The sequence below is a fragment of the Tachysurus vachellii genome, chromosome 1, assembly GCF_030014155.1.
Source record: "Tachysurus vachellii isolate PV-2020 chromosome 1, HZAU_Pvac_v1, whole genome shotgun sequence".
Lineage (NCBI taxonomy): Eukaryota > Metazoa > Chordata > Actinopteri > Siluriformes > Bagridae > Tachysurus > Tachysurus vachellii.
In genome coordinates this window covers 3,274,454-3,281,819 of record NC_083460.1, presented here as the reverse complement: position 1 = coordinate 3,281,819, position 7,366 = coordinate 3,274,454, and the positions used below count along the sequence as shown (strand labels likewise).

The 7,366-nt window shown below is 42.5% G+C and overlaps 1 long non-coding RNA gene across 2 annotated transcripts; it reads right to left on the bottom strand.

Moving 5' to 3' along the window:
* Positions 1 to 666: 666 nt before the first annotated feature.
* LOC132844461 (uncharacterized) lies at positions 667 to 3,812 on the bottom strand. 2 transcript variants are annotated; one of them, XR_009648345.1, is made up of 3 exons: positions 3,664 to 3,812; positions 1,000 to 1,273; positions 667 to 870 (listed from the first exon to the last, which is right to left on the bottom strand). It is a non-coding gene; the product is annotated as an uncharacterized LOC132844461 (long non-coding RNA). The 2 variants fall into 2 exon arrangements; XR_009648344.1 differs by lacking the exon at positions 3,664 to 3,812 and having other exon boundaries at positions 1,000 to 2,929.
* Between the last annotated feature and the right edge of the window lie 3,554 nt (positions 3,813 to 7,366).

The following is a 7,366-nucleotide window of genomic DNA, read 5'->3' as shown; positions in this document are numbered from 1 at the left end:
TTTTTTGCTTCATCTATTTATTTATTTTCACTGATCATGCTGCCTAGTGTGAGAGTGCTTCCTTTTTTTACCCACAAAGCCCTTTTTAATAATAAAAGAGTCTTTAACAATCGATATTATTAGCAATAATCGGCTAATCGTACTTCGTAATCGTAGCTTGTTAACTTTTGCTTTGCTTATTTGTTTTAGTTATCGGACTCATTCGTTATTGCAATTTTTTTATTTATTTATCCAGTGATTTTTTTCATGTACAGACTTTTATTTCATTAAGAAGCTGTGATGATAAAACGGCGCCTTTCTCGGCTCTGCTGAACGAGAACCGGACGTTGGACGCTGGACGTTTTCCAGCCGTTTACCTTTGACACAACCGAAGCCTTTCACTTCTACTAGGAAAGTGCTGTCACGAAATGCTTCACACGTTTTCTAGTTTTGATAAGAATACCTTTCAGTTTTGATAAGACTTTCGCCCCACTACACTGAAGTGCAGACGCAACAAACATGTCCGCTGTGATACGGCTTTATTTCCCCTTGTCCTTCGGTGACCGTATGAAAAGTACCATAGTCTCCAGTGACCCCGACATTTGCACCTATGCTCGCAAACACACCACGCCTTTCCCGAGTGTTGTGCGAACACAGACACACAATGACTCACAATGACACTTTCAATAGTGTGACAAGGTCTTTGTTCGGGCAGAAATTACATACACATTCGACATTCTCCAATTATAGTTGTTATCAGCTGCGTTTTTTTTCTCCTCGTGTGAGATTTGTTCCAGCGCTGTACCAGGCACCATTTTAGCCAGCCTCACTGTTTGCTTCTCTGTTTACTCATGGCGGGAATGGAGTGTTTGAGCGCACCTCTGGTCCCTACTGGAAAGAAAAAAGAGAGACATGACTCCATGGATAAACAATGTGTCGTTCCCCTCCCACTTCTTTCAGACTGATCGGTTTTTAAAATCGACTTGTTTGTTAGTTTCATATTTGAAAATGCATAATAACCTTTGTTATTTTTTTTCCAGGAGGTACTCGAGGTCTCTGAAAGGAGCGCACATTTCTTGAGTCGTATCTCAAGGTCGATCCGAGGTTGGTGGCTGGTGGTTGGTGGCTGGTGGTTGGTGCTGACATTATGCCCTAATTTGGTGGCTTAAGTCCAAAGCGTAGGTCTTAAGCGTCTCTCTTCAAGAGGTCGACAAACTTCCGCGTTGCGTCTGTACGCAGCATGTATTATCTCTCTTTTACAACACTTCCAGAAATCTCTACCTGCACATAAATACTGTCGAATCTGAACGCTAATGAAAGTTTCACAGGTTTGTTGTTTGAACAACTACCAACTCTAACAACCCTAACAACTCTCGCTCTTGTCTGACGGCCCATAAAAACATTTCCTTATAATTCAGAACTCAGGTTTTTATGAGATTGGTTACATTTATGAGACAAGTTTTCAACACAATTGTTTTCTTGTTTTTTTTTTTTTTTTTACAATGTAAAGTAATATCTCTCATGAAATATTCTCAGTTCCCACGAAGTTCCTTGTGAAACCTGAGCTGTTAAAGTTAGACGTGATTTAACAAGAGTTCTTCAGTGGCAAGCCTCGTTCTTCGTACGGAGCCGAAGGAAGGGACGTCTCAGATTGACGGTCGTAAATTCACTGGAGGTGATCCAAGTGAAAGAACATGGATAATGAAGTTCATTATTAACTACATCTCTGTGGTCTATTTACTCGTATTATAAAAAATGAAGACAGAATACAGTTATTATGCTGTATTTGGTCATCCGGACACTGTAACAGTTTAAGTCTCCTAGCAGATCATTAGCACCAGTTTTAAACCTAAAAACTAAACTCAGTTGTAAAAGCTAACATTTAAAGATACATTTTTTTTTCTAAATTACTGGAACTTTTTTTACATTGTTTTGTATTGATCCAGATTAGACTTTATATTACATCTGATATTACAATTGCACTTTACTGGGAAATTTCAGAGACGCAAACACTGCTCCGGTGTGACAATTTACATTTATGGCATTTGGCAGACTCCTTTATCTGGAGCGACTTACATTTTATCTCATTTTACATGACTGAGCAATAGAAGGTTAAGGGTCTTGCTCAGGGGCCCAGAGGTCACAGCTTGGTGTGTCAGTGGTGGCTCAAGTGGTTAAGACTCTGGGTTGTTGATCAGGGTTCAAGCCTCAGCACTGAACAAATGCCGCCGTTGGGCCTCTATTTCTGTTGGTGGCACAAACTTCCAGTTGGTAGTCCAACATCTTAACCACTAGGTTACCACATGCCCTTGTGCAAAAAAGCCCCTGAGCTCCATAAGGACATGGTGTGGAGGTTTGGGTTGTAGTGGAAGATCTCAAGTGTTCTGCACAGATCCCTGACTCTGACACCTTTAGGATGATCTGGAACTGGAGTCTCCTCAACATCCCAACATCAGAGTGTGATCTCATTAATGCTCTTGTGAATGAACGAACGAATAAACGAACACAAAGCCACGCAAGATCTAGACAGAAACCTTCTCAGATGACGCTCATTTTACTGACTTTATTTTAACAGCACATCTGGAACGAAATGTTCCACAAGAACATACAGCGGTGACGGTCAGCCGTGCCGATGTATGTGTGTATGATATCACTGACCATCTTTGCTCCTGTCCTACCTCCGGATTAGCTGCTTATAACTACTCCACAGACTCCACAGAGGTTTAAATGTAACCTGATTATGGTTACCAGGTTAATTGTCTATCATTTTTTAACCTGTAATGGTCTTAAAATACAATTAAATGCATATTTATTCTCTCAGAGGATTGAATCCATTAAGGGTCTGTAGTATCAAGTCTTCTGTTTTGCTGCATCTTGATTTTGTATTTTATTTCATCAGCGTTTGACATGACTCGATTTTATTGCTTGCCTTTTTTCCAAAATAAAGCCATAAGCAGTCATAATGACCTGAAATATCGCCCCCCCACACCCACACACCCATAAGCCCCAAGCCAACCCCAAGCACAATCCACCCACCTACTGAGCCCAATAATGACCCCCCTGTCAAATACTCAATGACTAACACCTCTAGACCTTCCTCCCCTCCACACCCGTGGTTTGTTTGGATAATCTTCTTCATCTAGCCATCTTGGTAGCTCTCTACGGAGCCTGATGTTTAGAAAACGCCAGAACCTGATGAGATCTGGGTCCTGCAGAGAAGGCCGGGGACTGTCTGTCCATCCGATAGAGAGATCCCACAAACAAGATATGCAAATGATTGGGATGACGCAGTCAGTCAAGTGTCACTCATCTACTGCGACGTTACTTTAGAAGAAGATTATCCGACCAAGAAAGATTGCACGTCAGTCTCCCGAAGGATATCTAGCCGTCTTGATATTCAGAAGTAGGACACGATATTCAGGCACAGGAGAGAGATAATAAAGGTCATGTTTATCACCAGCCTTGATTTTTCTTCATTAGATTTATAAACATGAGAATAACTTGTATTCTCATCTAACCTTTAACTTCTTTAACCTCCGTATAAATGTAAAAGCAAAGGAAAAAAGTAAACCTGACCCTGGTGTGAGCCCAGGTTTCTTTTAAACATTAATCCACAATGCCTTTCAGAGAGAGCGCAGCTCAATTGTTCCTGAGATGTTGACACGAAAAACAACACATTCTCACCTTGTGCACTTCAAAGCTCCATCACCTAGGAACAATTGGCTTGCTTGTAATGGCAGTAGCTCTGTGTACCTGGCTGTGTTTGTTCGCTGGCCTGCAAAGCAAGAACCAACAGACGTTCGCCTCACACACACATACACACACACACTCTCTCTCTCTCTCTCTCTCTCGCTCTCGCTCTCTCTCTCACCTGCTATTGTACTCTTAATAAAAAAAGCTTTACATAAGACGTCTCTCACGCCAACAAAACATAAAGGGGACCAATTTAATATGCTGGTCTAATAAACCCAAATGGACCTCGGATGGTTCTGGCATCGGGGGAACATTGCTTGTGTCATTTATAGATAGTACTACAATAAACAGACACCATAAAACTAATGTTATATAACTATAACTTCATATAACTAATAATAAAAGGGTCCTTCTGACTAAATGTCAAGCTGACTCTGTGCTAAAGGTACAACGATGGTATAGCGGTGTTCGGATTCGTTTACTGTTCAGTTCTCTGCTCTTTCTGACGTGTAACAGCAGACCTGATGCTAGTTTCCGCAGTAATTCCAAAATGACTGGTTTTACTGGTATTGGTATTAACACACTGACTGGTTCTTGTATATCAGACACTGGACACAATTCATGGATAATAATAAAAATAAACAGAAGGAGTCTCCGGTTTTAGAACGTTTGTCAGTTAGAAAAGGTTTCAAGCTCAGAAAAGCGTAGACGGAGCGGTAACAGCGAGTCCATGTTGCGTCAGATGCCTTTACTCCACCCTCTCATTGATTATTTTTCTATAACACAACACCCCCAGGTGTGTTACTCCTTAATCACTCTTATACTGGACTTAGACTTCGGACTCTACTTTAACACGCGAGTCACTGAGTGTGTCATTGCGTACACGCTAATAATATTACATAATTGAGTTTGGACAGTTCTTACGTCATTAACGTGATCAGAGTACAGAGCATACTGTAATGTCTTATGTTTAATACTGAAGCTGTTACTAGAAATCTGATAAAGACACCTGGAGTTTTTCCCAGTAAGCAGCTTTTTCTTAGTCGGATATCTGTTTAAATTATTATGGCACACAGGAGAAGCAAAGACGAGTTCATCTTCAGTCTGTGTGAGATAAAGCTATACAACATAAACAACCTTAACAAAAAGTTTCTCTCTTCCAAGAAACCTACCAAGGAACAGAGCCACTTTTTCCTTCGAGAACCCCCCACCACCCACCTCACCACCTCACCACCTCACCACCACACCGATAATATTTTTTATTTTTTTCAGAGATTGTGAGCGTATAGTTTGAACCAGTGATGATATATCATGACAACTTCTGCCCTTGAGGAAAACAAGGAGGCATTAAAACGTCAGCCCGGACTTCCTGCGCCTTTGGTAAAAAGGCCGTCTTTATTCCTGGGTGATTAGAGGAAGACAGGATGAGGAGTCGCTCTGGATGATGTGGTGGAGGGAGTGAGAGCGGACGAGTGCACGAAGGTGGATAAGGAGACACCTGTGCACACGGGGGACATGGCGAGGGTCAGATCCAGCATCAAGAACACGAGGCGTCAATCAGTAACACGGTTATACGAGGCGGTTAATGATTAACGCAGACCCCTGTGTTTGTGCCCCTCCTTCAAAACTGCAAATCAATGTATGAATTTAGGATAAAAACAAACACACCATTTTAAATGTTTTTATTTTTAGCGTGCACATACACTCTTTTTGTATGAGTGGTATTTAATGGAGCTCACTAGGCACGCACACACACACACACACACACACACACAGCGCCACACTCTCTTGCCTCCCAGGGTCAGGAGAACGTGATTACAGGTCTATTTATCTGCCTCGCTCCCCCGAAATGGCCTTGCGGCTCCGTGGCAGAGAGAAAGGAGCGCCATCCTTGACAGACACCTTTAGAGAGCTCCTTCACCTCCCCCCTGGCGCCCTCCTGCCCCCTGCCTCCTGCCTCTCTGCCTTGATAAACACTGTGGCAGAGGCTCAAACGAGGGTCAGGATAACCTCATGCTGACCCAGAGGCTCCGTCTTCCAGGACTCTTTCTCAAACACACACACACAACACACACAACACACACACACACACACACACACACATCCCCCAAACCATCCAAGCATCTCTGCTTGCTGAGCCACTACACACCTGTTATCACAGAGAGAACACTGGAGCAGATTAAAGAGCACAACGAAAATAAAAAATCGAAAAAGAAACGTAAAATCATAGCAAATAAATCACAAACATTACAAATATATTTAGATTGAAATAAATAAACAATAAACAGTTGAAAAACATGGCCAAGGTGCCTTGTGTAAGAGGAGGTAACTCTTCAGAGGTAAAGCTGCTCTTTTCCACCATGTTCACAAACGAAGGAAGATGTGTTTTTTTCACCTGTAACTTTTTTGTCTTTAAGAGAAATCCAGGAAAGTTTTTAAATTCACGTGTCGGTCTTTAATTAAAAGAGGTTTTTAAGTTGTTGTCTGTAAATTGTGAAGTATAAGAGGAATAAAACAGTACAGGACGTGACGTCAATGGAAAATAATCAACTCCAAGATAAAGACTAAAGATTATTTTCCGGTCACAGCGAATCTTCACATTGAGGAAGAACAGATTTCCAATACATTATGTCTCTAAAAATCTCCACTTCATCTGCTTGTGTCTTGTGTTTTAACTGGAATGATTTAATCTGATGGTTATATTAAAGCTGGGGTCCGTGATTTTTAAACCACAACACTAACATTCCTAAAATTCCTACAAATTTGTCAACGTTTTCCTTTTTCCTTTAATTCGAGGAAATAAAATCCCGATCTGTGTCGAACACATCAAGGTTCCTCTGGTTGCTTGTCAATCATGTTGCTCGTCCAAAAATCTCCGCCTCCAGCACTAGATGTCAGGAGGTTGTGGTCTGAACAGCGCTTGTGGATGTGTTCTGGATGTGGGGATTTTTAAAATATCAGGCCTTAGCTAACTTTCAGCAAAATCGCTGACCGCTCTGTGTGTGTGTTTGTGTGTGTGTGTGTCGTGTGTGTGTGCGAGTGTGTGTGTATGTGTAAGTCTGTGTATGTTTGTGTGTGTGAGTTTGTGTGTAAGTATGCGAGTGTGTGTTTGTGTAAGTCTGTGTATGTTTGTGTGCGAGTGTCTGAGTGTGAGTGTGTGTGTGAGTGTGTGTACATGTTCGAGTGTCTGTCTGTCTGTGTGTGTGTGTGTGTGCATGTGTGTGAGTGAGTGTGTGTGTGAGTGTGAGTGAGTGAGAGTGTGTGTGTCTGTGTGAGTGTGCGCGTGTGTGTGTGTGCGTGTGTGTGTGTTTGGGTGTGTGAGTGAGTGTGTGTGAGTGTGAGTGAGTGAGTGAGAGTGTGTGTGTGTCTGTGTGAGTGTGTGTGTGGGTGTGTGTGTACGTGTGTGTGTTTGTGTGTGCGTGTGTGCATATGTGTGTGTGTTTGTGTGTGTGCGTGTGTGCGTGTGCATGCGTGTGTGTGCATGTGTGTGCGTGTGTGTGCATGTGCGTGTGTGCGTGCGCGTGTGTGTGTGTGTGTGTGTGTGTGTGTGTGTGTGTGTGTGTGTGTGTGTGCGTGCGTGCGCGTGCGTGCGTGTGCGTGTGTGTGTGTGTGTGTGTGTGTGTGTGTGTGTGTGTGTGTGCGTGCGTGTGTGTGCGTGTGTGTGTGTGTGTGTGTGTGTGTGTGTGTGTTCAGA